Below are 19,531 nucleotides of genomic sequence, written 5' to 3'. Positions count from 1 at the left end.
CGCCCCCGGTAGACCGGGAGAGGGAGGACGTCCCGGCGGGCCAGGGTTCCCAGGAGACAAGGGTCAAGCGGGTCGCGATGGAATCCCCGGACCGGCTGGAATCAAAGGAGATTCAGGTTAGCCACGTGGCATTTCTGAAAGTGTCTGAAAAGACTCTGAAAAGAATAATTAAAATAATAAAAATATAATGTATTTTTGTAGGAATAATTACACCTAACCTGATCATTTCTAAGTGTTGATTATTCTGTATCTGACATAGTTTAACCCACTGCTACAGTATAGTAGTATAGAGACTTGCAAGGGGTTTTACATTTAATGTATGTTTTAAAACTCCAGAACATTTCCCCATGATTCATTTCTCTTCCAGGTCAGCCCGGTTTCGGTGGTCCAGGAGCCCCTGGTCTCCCAGGATTGCCAGGTGAGTTACCAACTAGAGCGCACAGCCACACACACACACATAATGCTGTATAATGCCTCGCTTCAATTTCAACATGTCTGAAATAGAACGACTCCACTATATCGTTTTGGCTGTCGGGCAGACACCTTGTATCTCCATATTTCAACATTTTATTTTCATAAATTAATGCCCCATATCGTCTTACAAGAGTGTAAAAAAATACCGGACCTACAAGCTCACAACGCGTTGCTTGCTGAATGCTGAAAGTGGTTAAGTGTGTCTGTGAGTTTTATAAATATTGAACCAATACAAATTATTAAGAAGAGCTTGTACTACACTGGATCTATTGGAAAACTTTTTTCCATTTCCTGAAAAGTCACAGTTTTGGACGTTTTAAAAAATAGTACTCAAAAAACTGCCAGCAGTTTACATGGTAAAACATAGAAAAAAAATGTATTTATTTCTCTGTTTATTTTTTAACATTGAAGTGAATGGAGCAGAAACTTTTTGGAAAGTGTTATCTCCTGGTTCTTTGCGAAGAACGGAAAAACGGAAAAACCAAAAAAATAAAGAATAATTTTAGAAAATAATTTATTTTGTTTTTGATAAAAATTAAAATAAACGTTTATAAACGTTTTTGGCTGGCAGAGAGTTAATTAGCATTTTCCTAACTTTCTAACTTTTATTTACATCCAAGGTTCTAAGGGTGACCCCGGTGTCACCGGCCAGCCCGGCAACCCAGGCTTCCCAGGCGCGAAGGGAGACAGTGGCTTCCCGGGTCTCCCCGGTACTTCAGGCCCATGGGACAAGCCGGGCCCCCAGGAGTGGCCTATCAGGGTCCCAAAGGAAACCAAGGAGGACCCGGTGCCCCAGGGAGAGGAGGTACGTGACATGGAATGATGACCCTGCCATTATTACCACCCTGTTCCACCCTGTTCCACTTGTGCCTGATGTGGTTGCCGTCTGGTTTTCCCGGTCTCAAGTGGGTCAAACTATTAACGAACTATTAGCCCCATAGGGTTTTAACCCATTAATACCTGGAACGCATCTGTGTCACTTTAGACGTCTTTGGCTATTCAAAAATAGCAGATATACAAGCTCATAGCGCGGCACCGAGTGCCGCGCTATGAGCTTGTAGATCTGCTATTTTTGAAAAATCGTGAAAGAAAAAATGTTTAGATTTTTTTTCCAAAACTGTTAGGATTTAGATTTTTTTTTAAGAATCGCCTCAGGTCTTTAAAGAGGTGAAAGAGGAGTATTTTGTGGTCCCTTGGAGACAGCTGGCAAATAACTTTTACAGCTTCGCCCAGCTGATGACTACTCAGATATTAGTACTTTTACTCCACTACAATTATTTGAAAACTTTGGTTACTTTTGACATTTTTTATTATTAGGCTATTACAAAACATACATTAACCACTTCAGCCCCTATATACATTTCAGCCATTTGAGTCGCAAAAGATTTTTATACATTTTATACATTTGAAAACTTTGTGAAATAGGACATTCTGCATAATGAGTACATTCTACTTTTTGGTACTTTAAATACATTTTGATTCCAATACTTTTACTCAAGTACATTTTGGATTCCGGACTTTTACCTGTAACAGCGTACTTCTACATTGCAGTATTGATACTTTTACTTAAGTAAAAAAATGTGAGCACTTTTTCCACCACTGGGAACGCGCGGGGAACGCAATATTCACACACCTCAAAGGCCAATTGACAACCAGACAGCAACCTTCAGCACTTTCCCATGTGAACGCCTTCCATGTTGACATTTATACGTTGATTTGCATGGGACATGGTTTAAAGAGCCACCTCACGGAGCACTGAGTCACAAACAATCATTGTCAAAGTATATTGTATATTGTCACTGAGCACGCCCAGCCAGGACGGAGACTGATCTGTCCACGCTAAACGCACCGCACCCCCACCCACCCCTTCACCCCCTTTTCCTCCTCCTCTCCTCCCTCAAACAGGAAATGCTGGGGTGCGCTTCCCCTCACGCACCAATCACTGTCTCTCACCGGTGGGGGGTTCTGACCACACCCCCAAAAAGAGCATGGGTTCCCCCTTAACAGTGTTATTCCTGTTTTTCTTTTTCTTTCTTCATCCATCCATCCATTCCTCCATCCATCCTCTTTGTCTCCGCACCCACTCGGAACGTGTAATCTATCCATCTCTCCACAGCCCTGAAGTGTGTGTGTGTGTGTGTGTGTATTTGTGTGTGTTTGTGTGTGTGTGTGCACGTACCTGCATTTCAGACTGTTTACCTGTGGTCAGTGTTAAAGGGATACTTCACTTTCACATAAAATAAACATTAAAAATATATATAAAAAAAAAATGAAAGAAGTTATGGCAAAATAAAGGCCCCCTCACACATTAGTAGGACACTCTAATGCGTGAGGGGGCCATGAATTTTCCATTACTTTTTTCATTTATTTTTAATATATTTTTTAAATGTTTCCCCGGCCCGAAAGTGAAGTATCCCTTTAACGTGCGTCCTGTGTTTTGTGTGGTCTTGTAGGTTCATATTCAGACAATGTTGGTGTTTAAACAGTGGAGCCAGAAACAGACCCGACACTTCTCTCTACTGGCACTTTAGAGGAGGTTCATTTTCAGGGAATATCTAAAATACAATTTAACTTTTCTCAGAGAACCATTAGGATTGATCAAATTGGTACGACACTCACCTTATTTAATAAATACTGCTCAAAAGTTACTAATTTAAGTTCCAATACAGCAACTTAAAGAGATAGTTCACCCCCAAAATGACTTTTTTTCTATCGATTAGTCACCCCATGGAGACTTGAATTAATGGATGTTTTTTTGTTATGGTCTCATTCCTAAGTCAATAATTTGATGACCGGCAGCGGTTCTGGTAGGAGACACTAAGAGTCTCCTTTGTGTCCGGTCCGCTGGTCATTAAATTATTGGCTTAGGAATGCGACAAACACAAAAAAATATCCATTCATTCAAGTCTCCATGGGGTGACTAATCCATAGAAAAAATTACAGTGTTGACTAGGGTTTGTGCCATTTACTCTGATCATGCACTAATTGTAAATTGTCTGTATACGTAAAACATTATGGTGACATTATGGTCTCCCTAAAGGAGTCCAGTTGGTAAAAGTCGTGGGTTTGTGTCTGGCTTTTCTGGATGTGTTGTGTTGCGTGTCACGGACCGATCAGCCACCTGCATGGGCACCATGTCTGTTCCAAACACGTCAGAGAACGCAGTCCCAACAACACAGTGCTGGAACTACTGGGCTCAGACATTAGGCAGATACTAGTGTGTGTGTGTGTGTGTGTGTGTGTGTGTGTGTGTATAACATATGATAAAGCAGGTCTTACAACCAATTTTGAACCTAAACCCCATTGTTCTGATCCTATATGGTGTGGCAAAAATACTGTATATATTATGGGGGCACGATGACGTGAAACACACACACTTTCCCCCGTATGTAATGTGTGTGCGCTAGTGATGTGCGGGTCGGGTTTTTTCATGACCCGCCCCGCCCCAACCCGCCACGGAACCCAACCCGCCTCAACCCGCCTCAACCCGCCCCGCGAACCCATATATAAATCTATGGCTCAACCCGCCCGCGACCTGCAGTGGGAATATATATATATATATTATATAGCGCTCTTTTAAGTACCCAAAGTCGCTTTAAATGTCTACAGTAGCACAACATTGTCATGGGCTAAATAAACAAGCATGTTGTTCAAAATGTTTTTTTTTTTTTTTGTGAGAGCGGCTGACCCGCTCACCCACAGCCCGCATAATTGCCTCTGAAATCCTGACTCGACCACCCGCGCCGCGGGTTGACCCGCGGGACCCGCGGGTTACGGGTCGGCCCGCTCATCACTAGTGTGCGCTAACGAAACGAAAACGACACGTCTGACGTCATCGCACAGACATTTCAGCATTTTGTGGAAGAATACACAGATATTCTTTTGCCACACTACTGTATGTTTATCATGAGTAATGGGATTTAGGTTCAACATCAGCAAAATGTCCCTTTATCACCGTCTTTTCTTTTAAAAGGAATGGGACAGTAGCATTTTGTATCATTTATAAAAAAGAACAATTAGTGAAGTAAACGACCTGCAGTATATCATTCATATCAGTATAATCGAAAAGCGTATCCTAGCTAGCTGAGACCAGTAGGACACCAGCACTGTGAAACGCTCCCTTACATGGGAGTGTTATTGGTGGGACTGGAGCAGTAAAAATGATTAAACATGACATTTTAACGCCTTCCTTTCCTGTTGGCTTGGCCCCACCCAATGTGGTGTGGCCACGCCCCTTCCGCGTGATGACTCGCACATCCGACGGCCGCAGGTCCCGCAGGTCAGAGAAAACGGTGTCCGAGAACCTCTGCTGTTTTTTTTATATCAGCTGCTGTTCTAGAAACCTTCACATTATAGAAGCCATTTTAACTGCACTGTTCCAGAAAGTTCACCTCTAGAGCTGCTTTAACCGCACTGTTCTAGAACTGGCCTGCTCATATCTTAGAACACCAAGCTTATATATAACCTCACAATGTTCTACAACTCTGCACTTTTAGAACATGTCTTAATAACATGCGCCTTGAGTTAGAGACCTGCAAATATCCTTGGTTTTACACTGAAATGGTTTCAGATCAGAATTACTAACAAGTCACTATATTTTCTGCCGGTCATTTCTGACCACTGCACCTCTCCCTAACTGCTACTCTTTATCACTTCTTCTCTTCTGCTCACTGATGGTAGTAAAACGCACCCTTGAAAAAGTAAGAACTTTTGCTTGAGAGTGGACGTATATTATATTTTTAAGAAATTACCCACCATATTGTAAGGAAGATATTGGCATGGTAGTGAAAACACACAAATCTATTAAGAATCACACACAAATACTACGCTAAAAACTAACTTGCATCAAACCTTAAATTATGAAAATGTATTTTTTTAAGTTGATTTCTCTTAACTGTTGACTTCATTTGAGAATAGCCGATCACAGATTTTGGTGCAATCAGTATACTGTACATACCATAGTTTATAACTATAAATGTACAAATGGTTGATTAAAGACAGCTAATGTTACTCATTACTCAGTTACAATTTGTCCAGAAACATAATTCCTGTCTTTGATTAGCGTGACTGTGTTGCTATGCTAACCTTTGCTCTTATCTAAACCTCTTGTTCTCTTTGTCAACCTGTGCCGTCAACCTGGCCCTGCTAACCCGGGGAATTCTGGGAAACATAGGTCCTGCAGGTTAGACTTCAAATGGTTTGATGGTTGTGTGATGTATTGCCGTTATGTTGTGATACATACATTTTGATTTGGGGTTCAGTGCTTTAACAACATTAATAATGTATTGCTGTTGTGTTGTGATACATTATTTAATTTGGTATTTAGGGGTTTTAACAAAGTGAATGTATTGCTGTTGTGTTGTGATACATTATTTAATTTTGGTGTTTAGGGGTTTTAACAAAGTGAATGTATTGCTGTTGCGTTGTGATACATTGGTTATAATATGATTTGGTCTGTGCAGAATTTTAGGTGTAAAAGGTGACGATGACGTTTACACCCGTTGAAATGTGTACAGCAGAGTTGACAGTCAATTCACAATCGGTTCACTCCTTTCAAAATCCAAGCTGAATCGGAGTTCATTGTAATAATAATTCAGTGAACCTGGATTTCACATAATAATGATGACGTGAAAAGGGATTTCCAACCATATGGATTTCATTTTCATAATTTATATTCTCAATATATTTGACCATTGCTAAAGACTTCAATTGGAAGAAAATCCAATTCCTCAATTGACTGAATTGAAAATAGATTGACTGTGACCCTTTGTAGCGACCCCCCCTTATGCTTTAGAATGACTGGAAGTGTTGTCCATTGTTATAATGAACACCACACCAGAAATACATCGTACAGTCTACGCGTCTGTAACGTTGGGATCAAGAGGTCCTCGGAATTGTCTAACTTCAGGATTTCTCTTTTTAACCCTTTTTATCCCACAGGACATGTGATGAACCTCAGTCAAGACTGTACATAACACATTCACAGAGCACAAATACCCAGAATTGACTGTGTTTGCATTATTGTTGCCTTGTATTATATTGTGTTATGTCAAGTTTACAGTTCTTGTGTTCCTTTGTGAAAGTGGGCCTATAGCTAATTAGAAGACCATTGTGGTGTATTCAAAGATACGACACCATATACCTACAATGAACCAATGCCAAATGAATGTCCTCGTTAGATTCTATTGCATGTGTTGTTTGTGATTCTAATTAATGTACGTGGCTAGATAATTTGGGATGTATAGATAATGTCGATTATCAGTGATAATACTTTATGTAGCAAGGCTGGTACCAATTCACTTTGAACTCATTCAGTCCATATTAGAGATTGAGACCACATTCACCCTTACCAATAACAGATCAAGCATTTCTCATTTTAAATGTATTACCAGTGGTGGAAAGTAACCAAGTACATTTACTCAAGTACTGTGCTTAAGTACCAATTTGATGTATTTCCAAATTTCAATACTTTTACTTCTACTCCACTACAATTATTTGAAAACTTTTGTTACTAGTTACTATGTAAAACATACATTAACCACTTCCGCCATGGCTATTTTCAAAGGATTTCTATACATTTGGAAACTTGTGAAAGGGATATTGTGCATAATGAGTACTTTTACCTTTAGCACTTAAGTATATTTTGACACCAATACTTTTGTACTTTTACTCAAGTCCATTTTGAATACCAGACTTTTACATTTAACAGAGTATTTCTACATGGTGGTATTGACACTTTTACTCAAGTAATAATGTGAGTACTTCTTCCACCACTGTGCATTACTTTATCCACACGATGTAAGATTATCCGAACAAATTTGAGACTGAAAATGAAAGTGAATAACAACAACAACAACCCTTGTACAGAATATATGATACTGTGATTGTGAAGCATTTGTACTGTACAGCGAAGGGACGGCGCGTTATTTCTCTTTACCTGACCTTTGCTCTGTGTGTGTGTGTGTGAAGGTCCTCAGGGTCCCGAGGGGGTCCGCGGGCCCGCAGGGAGCGGAGGTCATAAAGGAGAGAGGGGTATTTCTGGCGCTCCCGGCCAGCCTGGCTTCCCCGGATCCAAGGGAGAGCTCGGTTCTCCTGGATTCCCTGTAAGAGCCAAGTACAAATATAATATAAACCAATGGATAATTTGTTGCTAAACTAGCTCAATGGCTAATTTTCTTTTTTTTTACGTTAAAGGTAGTGTAAGTGAGATGTTTTTGTTTGAATAAGTGTTGAATAGCTCTAAGAAAGTACATTTTCAGTGCACGGTACAGATTTCATCCAATTAGGGGAGAGAAGTCATACAGGATACAGGATAAACCATTGAAATTGGAAGTGATGAAACAAAAAAAGAATGATGCATTTTTTAAATCTATAAATCCACTATAATAAATAGATAATAATATTCATAATATACAGTAACATTACTGTTGGACTGAGTCGTGATGGCGACCAAAAGGGCTTCTAACCTTGAGTTGGAAAACACAATCCATTCAACATTATTGGCAGTGGTGGAAAGTAACTAAGTACATTTACTTAAGTACTGTACTTAAGTACAATTTTGAGGTATTTGTACTTTACTTGAGTATTTCCAATTTCCAATACTTTTACTTCTACTCCACTACATCTCAGAGGCAAATATTGTACTTTTACTCCACTACAATTATTTGAAAACTTTAGTTACTAGTTACTTTGCAGATATAAATTATGATATTATGAAACCACTTTAGCCCTATTTTATACATAGGCTATTTGAAAATAGCCGATCTACAAGCTCACAACGTGTCGCGTTGCGACGCGTTGTGAGCTTGTAGATCTGCTATTTTCAAACATTTTAGTACTTTTACTTTTGGTACTTTAAGTACATTTTGATGCCAATACTTTTGTACTTTTACTCAAGTCAATTTTTAATTCTGGACTTCTACTTGTAACAGAGTATTTCTATATTGCAGTATTGGTACTTTTACTTAAGTAAAGAATTTGAGTACTTTTTCCACCGCTGATTATTGGTCATGTGACTCTGCTGACCTCTGACCCCGTGCCACGTGACCTGCTATAGGGCGGTGCTGGAACTCCCGGTCCTCAAGGTCTGAAGGGAGACGGTGGACTGCCTGGCGTTCCCGGATTCCCAGGTCAGTTCCCGATAGTATCAATGTCCAAAATCCTATTTCAATACCCTGTCTGAAAGCAAGGTATTTTTTTCAGTTGTTTTTTAAGGTACAAACACAAAATAATTTTGTAAACTAAAACAAAAAAACTCATAAATCACTTGCAAAGCACAGCTATTAACACAGCACACAACCTTAGATATTTGGTCAGAATGTTTGGTCAGAATTTATTGAGAGGATAGCCCCTTGAGATGCAGCATCTCATTTTAGAGGGGGTCCCCTATGCACATACGTAAAACAACATGTGTCAAAGTCAGAAATAAACGTAAGTACAAGCGGTATTAAAAGCATGAACAGGCAGTTTCGAGATGTGAATACAAGGAGGCCCTGAAGCGGCCAAGAGAGGTAACAGATCTGAGAGAAAGAGGAATATTGTTCCAGTTAAAGATGGGGTGCCATGATATTTTTCAACCCTAAAACCTGATCAGAAGGTATTATTATTATGTAAGGATTTTTTTCAACAAAAAAAAAGTGTACAGAAATCGTTAAAATTATGTTTTTATGTGGACACGCCTCCAGTGCATTAAGTATACCTGGTTCTCACCTTAGCACCTCCTCCACCACCTTAGCACCACCCACCTGTCCTAGTCCCTCCTCCTCCTCATGCCCACACCTGTTGTGTTATGATAATGAGGGGGAGGGTATGGCTTTGTGATGTCACTAAAGCACTGTTTCTCTATTGGCACGTTTGACCCTCAAGGTTTCAGCCTCCAGGAAGAAACTCCAAATAGTCAGAGAAGACATAAAACACCATAAAAACACCACCGGGGGGCTTAATGAAGTTCTATCAACCTCATAGACACATGAAAAACAGAAAAAGTGCAAAAATATGGCACCAGCTCTTTAACACAGCACACAACCTTAGATATTTGGTCAGAATGTTTGGTCAGAATTTATTGAGAGGATAGCCCCTTGAGATGCAGCATCTCATTTTAGAGGGGGTCCCCTATGCACATACGTAAAACAACATGTGTCAAAGTCAGAAATAAACGTAAGTACAAGCGGTATTAAAAGCATGAACAGGCAGTTTCGAGATGTGAATACAAGGAGGCCCTGAAGCGGCCAAGAGAGGTAACAGATCTGAGAGAAAGAGGAATATCGTTCCAGTCAAATGGAGCTTTGTAGTGGAATGACCTGCGTCCAACTTCAGAAAATATTCTTTTGGGAACAGTAAAATAGTGATGTTGTGTATGTCTAAGTGGGTATGGTGATGCATATGGTGGTTCCAGAGACTGTTTCAAGTAAGAAGGACAGCTAAAGTGAACATCTTCGCCAAACGTTTGCCCCAGAACAGGGACGCTCGGGTTCATGTGGTTAATGCAGCATACAGTATCAGTCACCTGTTGTTGGGGGAGTTTCAAAGTAAACCTTCCCATGTCGTGTTTGTGTTTCAGGACCAAAGGGAGATTCTGGAGTTCCTGGTTCTCCTGGTCAACACGGTGATCCTGGAGATGTCGGATCTATGGGTACGCCAAAATATTCATATATACATACAGTGGTGTAAAGTAACTAAGTAAATTTACTTAAGTACTGTACTTAAGTACAATTTTGAGGTATTTGTACTTTACTTGAGTATTTCCAATTTCCAATACTTTTACTTCTACTCCACTACATCTCAGAGGCAAATATTGTACTTTTACTCCACTACATTTACTTGAAAACTTTAGTTACTAGTTACTTTTCAGATATAAACTATGATATAATGAAACATACATTAACAACTTTAAACCTATTTTAAACCTAGGCTATTTGAAAATAGCAGATCTACAAGCTCACAACGCGTCGCATCGCGACGCGTTGTGAGCTTGTAGATCTGCTATTTTCCAAATATTTAGTGCTTTTACTTTTGGTACTTTAAGTACATTTTGATGCCAATACTTTTGTACTTTTACTCAAGTACATTTTTAATTCTGGACTTTTACTTGTAACAGAGTATTTTTATATTGCAGTATTGTTACTTTTACTTAAGTAAAGAATTTGAGTACTTTTTCCACCACTGCATATATATATACATATATATATATATACATATTTGAAACAGATACTTAATTATCTCATTCTCTTTTAAACACTTTCTTTCTGTCGTCTTTGACCTCCAGGTATGCCCGGTGACCCCGGCGTTGCCGCCGCCCCCATCGTGGTGAAAGGAGAGAGGGGACCCCCGGGTATGCCGGGTCTTCCCGGCAGCAGAGGCGGTCCCGGCGGTCCCGGACGCGAGGGCGGTCCAGGTTGGTGACAACACTGATATATCAGTGTGGAATGAAATAAAAAGTCATACAAACGCACAGACAACAATCAATGGAGACATACGCAGTGGTGGAAAGTAACTAAGTACATTTACTTAAGTACTGTACTTAAGTACAATTTTGAGGTATTTGTACTTTACTTGAGTATTTCCAATTTCCAATACTTTTACTTCTACTCCACTACATCTCAGAGGCAAATATTGTACTTTTACTCCACTACAATTATTTGAAAACTTTAGTTACTAGTTACTTTTCAGATATAAATGATTACATTATAAAACATACATTAACCACTTTAGCCCTATTTTATACCTAGGCTATTTGAAAATAGCAGATGAAGCGATGCGACGCGTTGTGAGCTTGTAGATCTGCTATTTTCAAATATTTTAGTACTTTTACTTTTGGTACTTTAAGTACATTTTGATGCCAATACTTCTGTTCTTTTACTCAAGTACATTTTTTATTCTGGACTTTTACTTGTAACAGAGTATTTTTATATTGCAGTATTGATACTTTTACTTAAGTAAAGAATTTGAGTACTTTTTCCACCACTGGACATACGGTACATTATGCTCCTTCAGTCTACTCACTCCTCGTTTTGATCCTATATAGGTCCATCAGGCGGCCCTGGAGACCCAGGTACGGAGGGACCCCCAGGATTCAGCGGACCCCCCGGCAGGAAGGGAGACTCTGGACCCGCTGGAGCATCAGGTGAGCTTGACCCACTGATTGATCCGCGAGTCTGGATCGATAACCATTCAGTCAAACTAAGTCAAACTCCCCCCTAGTGGCCAGACAGCTGTACTGTAGACTCTGTGTTTTCTTTCTACAAGTTACCCCTGAATTGGGTCGCTTCAGTAGCTGACCATGCCAGTAGGTATATATAAATAGCCTATCTACAAGCTCACTCACGTTGTGAAGTTGTAGATCTGCTATTTTCGCTCACAATGAAGGGCCCAAAATAGGGGTGACTGGGTGAAAGTGGTTCATTACATTCATATATAACCAGCGGTGGAAAGTAACTAAGTACATTTACTTAAGTACTGTACTTAAGTACACTTTTGAGGTATTTGTACTTTACTTGAGTATTTCCAATACTTTTACTACTTCTACTCCACTACATTTATTTGAAAACTTTAGTTTCTAGCTACTTTATAGATTTTTTGATAATTATTACAAAACATACATTTACCACTTCAGCCCTATATACATTTCAGCAATTTAAAAATAGCCGATATACAAGCTCATGTAGATCTGCTATTTTCTAAAGATTTGTATACATTTGATAACTTGAAATGGGACATTATGCATAATGAGTACTTCTACTTTTGGTACATTTTGATGCCAATAGTTTTGTACTTTTAACTCAATTCCTGACTTTTACTTGTAACAGAGCATTTCTATATTGCAGTATTGATGCTTTTACTTAAGTAAAAAAAATTGTGTACTTTTTCCACCACTGTATATAATAACCTCACTTTTATCTTTGGTGACCAAACCACCAGGCACGCGTGGCTACCCCGGGCCCCCAGGTTCGGACGGTCTTCAGGGACCCCCGGGTCTTCCGGGGACCGCCTCCACGGCCCACGGCTTCCTCATCACCAGGCACAGCCAGGGAACGGACGTGCCCTTCTGCCCCGACGGGACCAGCCTCATCTACGATGGATACTCCCTGCTCTACGTGCAGGGCAACGAGCGAGCTCATGGACAGGACTTGGGTAGGCATACCATACTGTATGATACTGATATACTAGATCAGTGGTGGAAAGTAAGTACATGTACTTAAGTACTGTACTTAAGTCCAATTTTGAGTTACTTTTTACTTTACTAGTATTTCCAATCTGCTTGCTTAGTACTTTTACTTCACAAATTGCACAGGGCAGATATGACAAAGAATGAGAAATTAATACATATTTAATAATTTTATACTTTAAAAAAATTGGGGAACATTTTTGAAAATAGTTGATCTGCAAGCTTGACGTGTTGTAAGCTTGTTGATCTGCTATTTCTGCTCTTTTTGGAAAATGTTTGAAAATGTAAAAAAACTTTTTTCAACATGGAAACGATTGACGATTATGCAAGAATAATTGCGAGCATCTCAAATAATTGCGATTATGATTATAATTGTGACAGGCCTAGATTTCATTGCTCATATTTCTCTCTCTCTCTCACGTTCTCAGGAACGGCGGGCAGCTGTCTGCGTCGGTTCAGCACCATGCCCTTCATGTTCTGCAACATCAACAACGTGTGCAACTTCGCCTCCCGCAACGACTACTCCTATTGGCTGTCCAGTCCTGAGCCCATGCCCATGGCCATGGCTCCCATCAGCGGGGAGGCCATCAAACCCTTCATCGGCAGGTATGGGAGCGAGAGAGAGGATGGAGAGAGCGCGAGATGGAGGGGCGGAAGGAAGGTCGATGACGGAGGGAGGGATTGAGGGAAAGATAAGAGGGACACGGGTTAACCCATTAAAAGAGGGAAAGTGTCTGTGTCATTTTAGCTGCTATTCTTTTTAACATTTTTGAAACATCTTGAAAGTGTTTGAAATTGTCTTTCTTTTTTGAAAGAAACGGTGATTAATTTGTACTTGTGTGTGTGTGTGTGTGTGTGTGTGTGTGTGTGTGTGTGTGTGTGCGTGTGCGTGCGTGCGTGTGTGTGTGTGTGTGTCTAGGTGTGCGGTGTGTGAGGCTCCGGCCATGGTCATAGCGGTCCACAGTCAGACCATTCAGATCCCCGCCTGTCCCGCCTACTGGGAGGCCCTGTGGATAGGATACTCCTTCATGATGGTACACACACACACATCCTTATTCTCATTGCATTCATAAATAATTGTAAAATTAATTACATAAAACAATTAACCATAGCCAGGTTCCTGATTTGATTTTAGTTAAAAAAATGTTCGCTTAAAAATATATATATTCAAAGATTTGCACACATTTTCTCTTTTTTTCTTTTCTAAAATAGCAGATCTACAAGGTCATATCGCGTCACTTCGTGCCGCGATATGACCTTGTAGATCTGCTGTTTTTTAATGGCCAAAGTATGACACATGGTTAAAGTGGTTCAAATGATCGTGACGCTATATTAACACATTGAGTGCCAAAAATGGTCCTGGCCTAAATATTCTGTGACTACTGCGACTAAGGTAAAAAATTGTTAAAAAACGCTGCCACTGGCTGTACCCTGTTTTAAAAAACCTCTGGCACTCAATGTGTTAACTAATTTTGCTGGGGACACCCTCAAGGAACCCCTGGGGGGGTCCCCGGACCCAACTTTTAGAACCTATACCGGTCTTAACCCCTATGTGGTTGTTCTCCCTTACAGCACACCAGTGCAGGAGCGGAGGGCTCAGGCCAGGCTCTGGCCTCTCCCGGCTCCTGCCTGGAGGAGTTCCGCAGCGCTCCGTTCATCGAGTGCCACGGCAGGGGGACGTGCAACTACTACGGCAACTCCTACAGCTTCTGGCTGGCCACCGTAGACCAAAACGAGATGTTCAGGTAGGCCACGAACCATGCTTTGATCCAACTGGAAAAGTCACTGTGCAGAATTAAATTATTAATACAAAGTATACATTAAGGCAGTGGTTCTCAAACCCCCAAATTGACACTTATTAGCCTGTGGACCCCCATTTGAAAAGATATGCCAGGGACCCCCATAAGAGAAGATTCTTTATACGGCTCTAGCAGTGATTCTCAACCATTTTAATTCAAGGACCCCCAGTTTGACATACATTAAGGCTACGGACCCCCATGTAATGGCATTTCTATCTCTGGGACCCCAATTTATATTGTAAAATCAATGTTAATTTAACTCTGAGAGTGCACAAATGGAACCAAATGGACCCGTTAGGGTCCATTTGGTTCCATTTGTACACTCTTAGAGTTACAGACCCATAAGGGTCCATTTAGTTCCTAACTATCCTTCATTTAGCTGGGGGCCCCCTGGAACTCCCTTAAGGACCCCTGGGGGTCCCCGGACCCCACTTTGAGAACCAATGCCTTAGTGAACCTATAGGCACTCTTCCCATACCTCATCAGCCTCAACTTTGACCTTTCCCCTCTCACCACCCTACAGGAGACCCCAGTCAGAGACTCTGAAGGCGGGTAACCTGCGGACGCGTGTGAGCCGCTGCGTCGTCTGCATGAAGAGAACGTAACGGCACGGCTAAACGCAAAGCCAAGCTAGTATAACGTTGCCGGGGAAACGACTGCCAAGCCCACCAACAACAAGAGATCATTGGATGATAGGGGGACGAGGAGGAGGAGGAGGAGGAGGAGGAGGAGGAGGACGGCGGATGGTGTCGTCGCCGTGATGTGTTGGAATTCCGACGTGATGTGTCTTCCGGAAAAGTACAAACAAAAAAAATGAAAAGGCAAAAAAAGACAAAAAAAATGAAAACTACAACTGAATTTAATGGTGCTACTGTGCGACACAGCACACAAAAAAAAGAAAACACAAGACAAAACTGACGTCAGTGAATCTTTATATTTAGTCGTCTTTTTTCTTTTTCTAAAAAGAAGTACCTCAAAATGAGAAAAAAAAAACAAGAACCACACAAAAAATGGTGCCATGGTGGATGCGACAACAAAAAGTTAATGTTTTTGTTTTCCCTCCATTCTTTCTAGTCTTCTCTCCCAGTAGAGAATTGTCTCCTTGAGATTTGGTTTTGATGCGCTAGCTGCGGAAAAATAATGTGGTACATGCATTTCTAGAGAGGAGTGCGCCCTCTGGGGTTTTTATTTTCTCCTTCTTTTTTTTGTTTTGTTTTTTTCCCCCCCCTGTTTTTCTTTGTTTCATTTTTACTAAGGAGTGGATGGTCTCCACGGTTACCAAATCGGCACTTTGACTTCGGAACATCCAAGAAAAAGAGATGCACTGACGATGAGCTTCCCTTAGTAAGACTGCCTCTCTCGCTCTCTCTCTCTCTTTTTTTTATAGGATTTTAATTCACAAACTCTTTTTCTCTTCTCTCACTTTTCTCCGTCAAAGCCTACATCAGGGGCCGTGTCCATAGAAGCGCTTTGGTTAATCATGTCCAGAGCGCTCGCACGCGGCATTTACTGATGCCCCAGTGCCCACAACGTTCAAACGCCCGCTGCGCTCGAACGTTCCCGTCATCTGTGTTATTAGCACAGATAGCTTAGCTGAAAGAACGTAAACAGGGAGTTCTCGTGGTTGTGGTAACGATTCACGGTCGGCTCGTAAAATGACCGGCTTTGAGGAGGATCAAAATGACCCTCTAAAAGTTTAACTTTTAGAAAACACTTTCTGTGGACACTGCCTCTTATGCGTCGGTGTCGCGTGGCAAAGATAGCATACCTACTGTACAAGCTAACAGTGTGTCGCGCGGCTACAAGCTAACAGTGTGTCGCGCGGCTACAAGCTAACAGTGTGTCGTGCGGCTATTTTCAGCACACAGCGCCGTCGTAGAGCAAAGTATAAATCAAGCTTCATTATTCTGTCACTTGTTTTATTTCTCGATGTTTCATTCGGTGGTACTAACCCTGCTGTAGCCCGAGCCTTCAAATGATAGGCCTCTCTCTCTCTCTCTCTCTGTCTCTATCTCTCTCTCTCTCTCTTTGTAAGTAATGAAATGTGTATATTGTGTAAAACACTTTTTTTTTGTGTATTAGGTCATGAAATCGGTAACAGCTTATTTGTTATAAAAAGAAAGTTTTCCGGGTTTTCTTTTTAGCTTGCTCGCTCGCTCACTTATTCGTGCACACGCGTGCATACGCGCACACGCACACACACACACACACACGCACACGCACACGCACACACACACACACACACACACACACACACACACATTCAATCACGACACTCCTTCACTCAGATATTGTACAAAGTAAGGCTTTCTATGAATGAAACAGTATTTTATATAAATATAAAATAAAAATATATATTTGGGGGGAGAAAAAGGAAAAATGGTTTTAGAAGCTATTTGGCTGCAGGGGGAGATAGGTCATTTACTACCTGACAAAGGTCAACAAAGGTCATTCTGCGAAACACGAACACGTTAACTACTGAGCACATACAGAGACATGACGTTTGTTTTTTTACCCTGAGACGTAACATTATTGTATGATATTTACAACATCAATCACTTAAACCTTTTTGTATTCAAATGTTTTTCTAGCGATAATCGTCGTTGAGCTGAAACAAAATGGCGATTATTCATGCGAGACAAGGGTTATAGCTGAAAACCTTAATTCCTTGAGGAGAGGGACCCCAATATTTTGATTTGTTTTGTTTTAGAACATTTCGCGGTGCTGGGCTTTGCTATGATAAAATGGGGGGTGCCTTGATTTTAGGGGGCGGGGGGGTTCTTCGCCACAAGCTCCCTATATTCGCACCCCGACTTCCAATCCATTTCCAGCACTAATGTGTATTAATTGGTACACATTTTAATAACCACACACAAAGTGTTCACACTTCTTCCTGTAGGGCCGGTCTTGAGGTTGCTACACCTGCATTTAAATCCGGTTTCTTGTGGTTTCCTGATGTTTTTAAGACGAGTTTGCGTTCATAACTTTTTTTGATGTACTGTAAGTCTTCGTTCGTTAAGCTGCCGAGGGGGGAGGGAGATTAATGTATGTCCCTGTGATGTTTTTGTTTTGTTTTTCAAAAACTTTGCTTTTATGAATTATCATTTTTGTCAACCTGGGGTGCGATTTAAGAAAATAAATGTGTATTAATTTTCAAAAAAAGAAAATCTTTGTTTTTATTTTTATTTTTTCTGTTTGTTTTGTTTTAGTTTTTTCCATGTCATGTTATCCAGAAGTTGTTATAAACTTTTAAGACTGAAATAAATACTATGTCCAAAGCGTTTGTCATGTGAAGCTATGCTTAATCATGATGTTTAAGCTCTGTGGTGAGATTAAAAGTTAAAGTTGCAATTAGATTAAATAACGTTAAAGTATTTGACACCAGCTTGAGGCTACGGAAATTATAGTAGCCTCAATTATTTAAATTATTATTATTATTTATGTGCACAAATTTGTAACAACAGCATAATATTGGGTTGGGATGTGTGGGATGTGTGCAGGTTAATCTCACCTCACTTAACAACAAGAAATATAAAGTAATAAAAAAAAAAACATAAATTATTTGGCAACATAAATACAAATATAACAATAGATACACAGTATGAATGATAGAGAAAAATAAATATTAGCAGAAAAGGGTGTAGGTGCAAGTGTTTGTGGGTGTAAGAGTGGAAGTCTCTGTGAATTGTTAAATTGGATTCATCAAATGGGTTTTTAGCTTATTTTTAAAATGATTTGGTAAAGCAGCCTTCGATGAGATCTCAATATAGCTGTTCCATAGCTGAGCCCTCCTGTACTTTGACCCCAGAATTTTGGGAGCTGTAAATGATTTGCCTGTCTTGTATTGAAAGGGTGCACATCACCAATGGATACTAAACTGATGGAGCGTGCTACAAAACACAGGTTGACAAGCAACCTTTTAAGGTTGCAAATAATATACTCTCCTCCAGTGCAGCCCTGCTATAGTTAAATACTCAACTTGTATCCTTGAGTTTTCAAAGCAGGCGAGACAGAAAACGTAATTCTCTAAATGCACCACTAGAGGGAGAGCTGCCACCTCAAAAAGATCACACAGATTTGTGTGAAAACACAGCATCACATGAGAGCCAAGTCTGAGGTATTGGTGGTGGTGGAAAAAGTGCTCACATTTTTTACTTAAGTAAAAGTATCAATACTGCAATGTAGAAATACTCTGTTACAAGTAAAAGTCAGGAATAAAAAAAATTACTTGAGTAAAAGTACAAAAGTATTGGTATCAAAATGTACTTAAAGTACCAAAAGTAAAAGTACTCATTATGTAGAATGTCCCATTTCAAGTTTTCAAATGTTTAAACATTGAATTATCAATATAATGATTAGTTGCAGCCATACGGAAGGGCATTCTTTTTTTTTTCAATAAAGAAAAAGAAAAATAAATAATATAAGAAAAATAATATAATGTTGCTACTTTTGTGCAAAACTGTTACTTTACTGTTACTGGCTTAATGTTAATCAGACGAATGAATTCAGTTCATAATAAAAAAGAACGTGCCTTCTTATAATGAACATTAGAGAGGACCAATTAAACGAAGACAGGTTGATAATGGGTGAATGAAGTGCTCCTGAATCTGAGAGAGTACAAATAACCCCCGAAAGACTTAATTTCACTCCGGACTTCGTGTGTGTGTATATACACACTATAATAATTATACAATAGAACAATGCCAAACACTAGCATGCATGTACATTGCACACAGTCAAATACATACAACTATAGAGCATGCTGCACACACACACTCTGTAGGTTCTCCAGAATTAATGCACACATGCTCATCCCCTAATCTCTGTAATATCCACACATATACACGCAATAATCTACACACAGCCAGCAGTGCCGTTTACCAATACACAGGATGCTTTTAAAGGACAACTTTGTTTTTTTACAACCAAGGTTTATGTTTTAGCTTGTAATTAAAGTAAATAAAAGATGAGCGTTACATTTTTTTTCATTTACTGCTTTCTATAGTTTTAGCAATTTTCACAATCTTTTTACAGTGGGCGGGGGCATTCGGGCAGTTGGCTAAATATGTCTTTTTATTACACAATAAAAAAAGTC

The 19,531-nt window shown here is 40.1% G+C and overlaps 1 pseudogene across 1 annotated transcript; it reads left to right on the top strand.

Annotated features, from left to right (window-relative positions):
- The first annotated feature begins 4 nt into the window (after positions 1-4).
- On the top strand, positions 5-17,714 carry LOC308081144 (annotated as a pseudogene). The gene is made up of 13 exons (XR_013935058.1): positions 5-116; positions 368-418; positions 1,095-1,279; positions 7,444-7,577; positions 8,531-8,603; positions 10,034-10,105; positions 10,739-10,867; positions 11,498-11,596; positions 12,391-12,603; positions 13,066-13,243; positions 13,557-13,671; positions 14,210-14,382; positions 14,960-17,714. The product of XR_013935058.1 is annotated as an uncharacterized misc_RNA (transcript).
- The last annotated feature ends 1,817 nt before the right edge of the window (positions 17,715-19,531 follow it).

The sequence above is a fragment of the Gymnoscopelus braueri genome (assembly GCF_963280865.1).
Source record: "Gymnoscopelus braueri genome assembly, contig: SCAFFOLD_473, whole genome shotgun sequence".
NCBI classification, from domain to species: Eukaryota; Metazoa; Chordata; class Actinopteri; order Myctophiformes; family Myctophidae; genus Gymnoscopelus; species Gymnoscopelus braueri.
This window is presented reverse-complemented; position numbering and strand designations above follow the sequence as displayed.